The sequence below is a fragment of the Stegastes partitus genome, unplaced genomic scaffold (assembly GCF_000690725.1).
Source record: "Stegastes partitus isolate 25-593 unplaced genomic scaffold, Stegastes_partitus-1.0.2 Scaffold325, whole genome shotgun sequence".
Classification (NCBI taxonomy): Eukaryota; Metazoa; Chordata; class Actinopteri; family Pomacentridae; genus Stegastes; species Stegastes partitus.
The window spans coordinates 394,991-402,572 of record NW_007578056.1 but is presented as its reverse complement, the minus strand read 5'-3'; positions in this window follow the sequence as shown (position 1 = coordinate 402,572).

Sequence of the window (7,582 nt, the reverse complement as noted above, 5' to 3'; positions counted from 1 at the left end):
GGAGCCATTAGTGTCATTTTAGGAGCAGAACTCTTGTGGCAGCGATTCCTCACCCGACAGACTTCAGCAGCACTTCCATTTAGTGAAAGTTCGATTTCATTTCTATAGAATTACCACCCTTGAGTTTCCCCCACGGGCTGCCTTCTTATTAGATGTATGGTGCTTTATGCTGATTGGTAGATAGAACATAAACTGTATTAACCATGGATCATCTCCCTGCTGCAGATTGATTGGCTCTTGGACTGGAGGCAGTGCATTCAGTATATAACTGGTTTTCTTCCTCCGCGGCAGTAAATTTCTCGGGGACACAAACACGAGGTGGGGGTTGTGACTGAAATGTGAAAGTGTGTGTCACAGCACAAAAACTGCTGTTGTCAAAACAATCAATAGAGCGGTGTCGGCCTTTAACCGCAGCCCTGTGCCAGCTTGTCCTTCTTCTGTGGTTTTCAGGGGACAACTTTGAGAGTCACAGGTTTCCTTTGTTGCTTCATTTCGACTTTCTGCACTTTGAGTACCTCTCCTGTTCACTTTGTACAACCGAGTTTATCAAATATGATTTTCGCCTTTGAAATAAGCCTTTATGCTCGTCAGATTTTTTTTTTTGTTATGTGGGTTCCTCTCATCTAAAAAACAGGACTTTTTTTTCCGCTTTTGAACCAGTGCATCCAGAGGTGCTGCTGGTAGAAAAGCCAGATTTTTTTTTCCTCATTACAAAGACATAAATCATTTCTCAGTTGTGGGTATGTTGGGACATGAAATTGGTTGTTACAAGATACATCATTACCTTCTAAGATTACAGGTTAAGATTAAAGATCCAATGAAACATTATCATCACTTCTGAAATGTGATGCAATTCCTTGTGAACATGCTGAAACAGGTTGCATGGGCTTCAGAGAGTAAGGGAATCTTACATTCAGGTTCAGAGTTCGGTTAAGGAAAGGATGAGGATTGGGATTAAGCAGGTAGTGGTGGCAGGTAAGGCAACAAATTGAATAATAAAATACACCATTTAGTGTTTCCTTCCATAAGGTTTCATATAAAATATTTCTAATCTGATGTTATTATTGAAATCAAAACATTCTTCGTCTTCAAAAATGGCTACAAATTCACTCAATTATGAAATTCTCAGACCAATTAATCAGGAGTATTGCACACAAGAGTCAGTAGGAACCTCCTCCATCTTCTTGGAGGCTCAGTCAGCAGTTATTATCCATTCTAGTCACAGATAAACAGAAAGTAGCCGTGACAAGCCTTGAACAGGTGCATATGAAATCTCAAAATGAAGCTTTGTATCATGTGGTAAGTGTAAGGTGTACTTTCAGCCTAATCCTGATCTTTTTCAAAATCTAACTACTTAGTATTGGTGCCCAATGCCAAACACCAACTGAAGAGGCAAGTACACAGAGGAAAAACAGCGAGTGCAAGTGGAAACGGGACTTAAATATGGTCCGAGATGCAACATGAAGTCTATTGGCTGAAAGTCTGCTGACTTGGTCCAGTGTTACACTTTGGCATCTGCAAGTATGTGAGCATGTAAAGCAATTACATTACAAGGACAAGTGTGCCTGAACACCTGAATGCAGACAAAGCCGACTGCACATGTATGGAACGGTGGACTTAAGTGGACCAGAGAAGCAGCATAATAACAACAATGATGTGTCTGTGGTGTCTACAGTTGTCCATGTATGTGTCCTCGAGAGCAAGACAATTGTCTGCAGGCCGGTTATTGCACACATAACAAATAATAGTTTTTTTTCCATTAAAAATGTGTCATAAATGAAGAAAAATTACTTTTGCTCAGCATCAGGTCTCTCCCTCTTTTCAAAGGAGCTCTCCAGAGAAGTTTGTGTTTTTATTCATTTTGGCAGCAGTTAGACTGATGGCTTTGCTTAAAGGCAGGGCATGAAAACTGACACAGTCAAGTGTGGGAAACAAGCACAAGCAGAAGTGACAGGAAGACAAGCTAGCCATTTTTCAAAATAAAACACCCTGCAGACCCTGCTGGAAATAAAACAAACAAATAAAACGTCTTTATTCTTTCTGTGCGGTCCGTGGCCCGGTGTTTGGGAACCACTGCCCTAGAGAATATAATCAAAATTTTGTGTCAAACTGTTGAACATCCAAATGTGGACTTTTGTTATTCTTTGTAAGTTCAAAATTGTCGCTCCTCTCCCATGAAATAAGGTGACAAAGCACAAACTAGGCCAACTAGATGGCATCCAGAGTGGGTGTCAAGTTCCTGACAAACAAAATAAATGTTTTATGATCTGAAAAAGCTCTGGTTAAGGTTTGGGCACAAAAACAACTTCATGGAAAGGTCATTGTTGAGGTTAAAATTTCAGGGAATGATCATGTTAGTAGTTAAAAAGCGAACAGCGGCGTTCTGTTTTTTATCCATCTGATGTGTCATTATCCGTGTTTCCATGTAACTGTGAGGCAGATTTGAAGCAAACCTCTGAAATATCACAAAAACTAAACAAAACCAACCAACAAACAAACAAAATGGCTAATTAGTCTGGTGTCCATTAACATCTCTGAAACAAATAAACTAGTTTGTACTATGTCATCGGAAAGTGGCGGCTCAGGCTTTGTTATACATGCCTGCAATAAATAGAGTAGAAGAAGCTGGAAACTACCATTTTTTTCCCCCAACTGCTGAAAAAACATTGAAAAAGAGGAAAGACACAAACATCTACGAGAAGGAAATGGAGAGAAGTCTTTGGAATTATTATTAGTAGCTCGTATCGCCCATGTTTCACGTTGTCCAGAGACAAAAACAAAAAGAAGCAGGAACAGCTAATCAGTTATGTGAGTTCAACATTATGCGATGTCAGAACTTATTTTCACCTCCAGCAACTACAAAAACATTTTGCACAAATTAGGTTATGTTTGTTTGAATTGTGCTTTTGCTAATGCGATATTTCAATAAAAATACATGATAGAAACACGACTGATGTCCCATCCATCCAACTCAACGATGCCGACAAGCACTGAAGCTGTTCATCACTTGAATGCAACACAATGTATGGCGAATGTGCTGTAAATGGTTTTTTTTTTTCCTTGGGTCTAAAGTCTCATTTAAGTTTAAGGAAAGAATGAAATGAATGTAATGGACATGATAAAAACAATGAATGTTTATAGCAAATACTGAAGGCGTCATTCAAGGAATGTCAGGGGACGTAGTGGAAAAAAAAAAAATGTGTGAAACATATGATATGACAGTCAATAGTCTGAACACTGTTATTGAGCGTTCTCACTGAAGGCACAACATACAGAACAAATGCCAGGAGTTCCATAAGTGATGAGGTGAATAGGGCAACAACAGCAATTAAAGGCAGTCTGTTTTCTGAGTCAATGTCAGAGTGTTAGTCCCATTAATTGGTAATCCTCTATTGTATTTTGTCCTTGATTCCTTTATACACAGCTTCCTATTATCATTATTTGTTTGCTCGTCCATACGGTTCAATTATGCGGCGCTGAGGCTTTGCTAATTTGTACTGTAGGTCCCAATCATCAGGATATTTCACCTTGACTCTGAAGGACTATGCTGGCAAAATAAACACAACATAATAGTATTGACCAGGCATCACCAAATGGACGACCTCAGTACGGATCCGGAACGAGTGACGGTTCTGTCCGGACTGTGACCAATCTCTGATAAATTCACGAGAATACATTTTCATGGAGCATTTTTTCCGTCGGTCGCAGCTATAGACAGCAGGTGCTGCAGCTCCGGTTAATACTTCAATAGCGCCACTCAGTCGAGCCGAGAGCAGCAGAGCAGAGAGGAAGACAGTGAGGACAGCATGGCTTCCTCCGAAAGAAGGAAGGTTGATGAGGAAAACCGCTGTTGTGAAGATGAGTGGACAGAGAAATGTATGTTCATTCTTCCGTCAGGCAGGTCACAACCAGTGTGCCTCATATGCTCTGAAAACACGGCAACGTGAAGCACCACTACGAAACAAAGCACAGCTCTTCTGAGCAAAGTTATCCCCAGAAGTCCGAGCTGAGGGCACGCAACATAACCGAGCTGCATGACAGATCTATCTGACTCATCACACACATTTACAGCCCAGCAACGTGCAAACCAAACCTTTAATTTATTGTTTTCTGAGGATGTTGACTTTTTTACTTGAAGTGGAGGCCTTCAGGTCTTTAGGCTGGGACCTCTTGAATTTAAGAGATAAAAGGGTTGCTTGGCTCTCTCTGCACTTTTTTAAATGTATTTTATTCTGAGGTTTTTTGTTTTCTCTACTCTGAAATAAAGGCCTCATTTTTTTGTTGCCTGGGACTACTTATATATATATATATATGGTAAAAGAGCTAACTGTGTTAAACACATCCTGCACTGAAAATTGACAATAAGTATTGTTGAAACCATGAAAATCTGGCAACTGGGGAAGGCTATAAGACACAAACTGGACTTTGGTTGGGACCTTTTACTTGGAGGAAATGTTAATAACTGGACCTCAGTGACTTTTAATTGAATTCCCCTGGTATAGAAAATGTTATGAAAATGGATGGAAAGGATGACTTTATTACAACTAAGCATACATTCGCTAAATAAATAAATACAATGTTGGCTGGACTTTTCCACATACTGTAGAAACCCCTAAATGCATTTATGCTGTGCGTCTTTGTGGAAAGATTTACTCCCTACATATCAACCCACAGGTACTTAGTGTTCGCAGGATTACAAGTTGTAAACACAAAATCAGCTTGAGAGTTATTTATAGAGGCGTGCTTCCAGACTGGAGATAAACAGGAGCGCTGGGATTTATCAGGGAAACTGTTGCAGGTTGACATTCAGACACTGAAGGCTGCGGCTGAGCACAAAAGCTTATGTTAGACGAGTGCTGAGCAGCTTCACTCAAAACTGTTCTTAATATAAAATACTTTGAACTGTAATTCTTACATGAAATGCCTCATTAGGGATTTTGGAAAAGACCTAATTATTACACCCACTCTTGTGTCTTATTTAACCTTCCTGATTTAACCTATACTTGAACTACATTTAGTACTGACAACTTTTTAAGGCTTCAACTTATAGTCGAATTACACAGAAACACTTTGAAAAGTAACCAAGCATATACTGTTGTTTATCCTCAGCAAATGCCACAATAAGAATAAAAAAACACATTTAGTCAATGATCTGTCTGCTGCAATGTAGTTTATTTTTTTAACAAAGATTCCTCTAACAGCACTAAAGATCATATTTGGAGAACTTATGCAGCTACTAAAACACAGTTAGTGAGATTTTCTTGTGTTTCTCGTGTTACTGCTTGTGTTTGTCTGATGTTGTGCAGCACTGGTCAGGGTTTGTTGTGTTTGAATGTGTCAAATATAAAGTGCGACATGTTCTAGTCAGCCAGGATTCAAAACGGTTTGCGGTATGCACCTTAACCACTCAACAACAGTCCAAAAATGAAGGTTTGGGCTCAAAAAAAAGAAAAAAAAGAAATGAAAAAAGAAACGAAGAAAGAAAAAAGAAATACGCAACATTGTGAATCAATATGTTCACGTTATGACAACTTATAATATTATGTTCAGCCAACTACACTTAGTTCATGACATTAGCTTTTCTACTTTCTATTTCCCTCTTATTTACAAATTAAAACAATTAATACAAGTCATTTTGTTGGTTATCCAAGTTAGGTTGTTCCAGAAGTATTCAAAAAATAAAAAAAAATGTTATGTACTTAATAACTATGATGTTAAACACAATTTTGCAAGTTGCCATGTTTGAAAAATTAAGATGCTCCTTAAAATAAGTTGGGTTCAGTTGAATTTAATTTAAATTTGAGCTTAAATTGCACACATTTTGAAGTCAGATCAACTCATCAATATAATATTTGCGACTTAAAAGGTGTACTTAAATCAATACATTTGAATTTACGTCTTGCATGTATTTCAGCGGTGTGAACAAGTTGCTCAGATTACTTTCCAGAGAGTATCGAGTGGTCCGAAACACAGTAAGAGCACATGATGGGGCAACAGTTTAGCTCCACGGTGCAGACGAATAACGTTCACTGGGACTCGATGGCAGCACAAAAGCTATGCAGTTCTTCCAGGTAAAACCCTTCAGCAGTGAAATCGAATTTAACGCATTTAGAGCACCGACAGACCCAATGAACAGACGTTTTGAGAGCATTTGAGTTATGAAAAAGGTCTCTTTAAATCATGCACTCTGATGACAATTATTTAAAAAAATATATATAGAGTGGATTCCTCCAGATTTGCATCTAATTTTGTGTGCGTTTCACACTAAACGATGTCCGCTCCTTAGACAAAATTTAAATTAAAACAAAGGCAACAGCTGCAAACGATTAGTATCTGACATCTCTGCGGTGGGATTCTGGCTCAGTCGTCTTTCAAAAGTGTTTTAAAACAGCCACACTGGAGAGTTTGCAAGCATTGAATTGCTCTTTTTCTGGTCTCGCCGCAGCATCTCAATGAGATGTGGGTCTCAACTTTGACTGGGCCACTCCAGAACTTCCGTTTTATTCATTTTAAGCCTTTTCAGAGATGCACTCGCTTTTGTGCTTGGGATCATTGTCTTGCATAACGTGTACTTGAGCTTCAGCAGACTGATGACCTGACATTCTCCTTCAGGATTTTCTGTCAGAGAGCAGAATTCATGTTTGCCTTTAATTATGGAAAGTTGCCCCGAAGCAGCGAATCGGCCCCAAAATATTACCCTGCCACCTCCATGCTTGACCATAGATGTATTGCTTTGTTGATGCCAGATTTAATGGGACTTTTGTCTTCTAAACAGTTCAGCTTTTGAATGATCAGCCCATGGAGCATTTTCCCAAAAGGTTTGAAGGTCATCAAAGTGTTTTGTGGCAAAATTTACACCTAAACTTCAATCTTCTTCTGAGTTAGCAGGGGCGCTCACCTCTTCAATCTCCCATGGACACTGTTTTTTTTCCCCCCAGTGGCACCAGCACTGACCTTTATTAAGGTTAGAGACTCCTACAGTTCCTCTGAAATTGTCTTTGGATCTTTTGTGATTGCATAAATGAGTTCTCTCAGTGCCTTATGAGGAACTTCAGCCACATCTAAGAAGGTTATTCTAAGTCTCCTCCATGTTGCTCAGCGTGGATCTGTTGAGTCCCAGAACTTTTAAAATGTGTTTCCCATACTGATGTATCGCAATCACCATTTCCCTCATCTCTTCAGGAGTTTCTCTTCGTTGTGACAGCATGCCACATGTGGGACCTTTTAGCCATGTTTCTGAAAATGGTCTAATCGATGATTTGATTAAACAGGCCTGGGTGTGTCTCATCCAGCTGACAACCAGTCATCAGTAGAGTTGGATAGGCTTTTGGATTTACTAATCAAGTTTGTTTGACACTGTTTACGATATGGTGTACACAAAAATAAAAGGAATCAAGACACTGACAGACGCATTACCGCACAACACGAAGCCAACACTAGCTGTGCTTCTATATAACTGTCAAGTGAATTTGAACAGAACTTTTGAAATGTTTCAGTAATTTAAAAAAGAAAAGAAAGAAGAAAAGTAAAGAAGAAAATTCCAGTCGGGCTTGTTTCCACTAACTGCACTGGAGCAAATAAA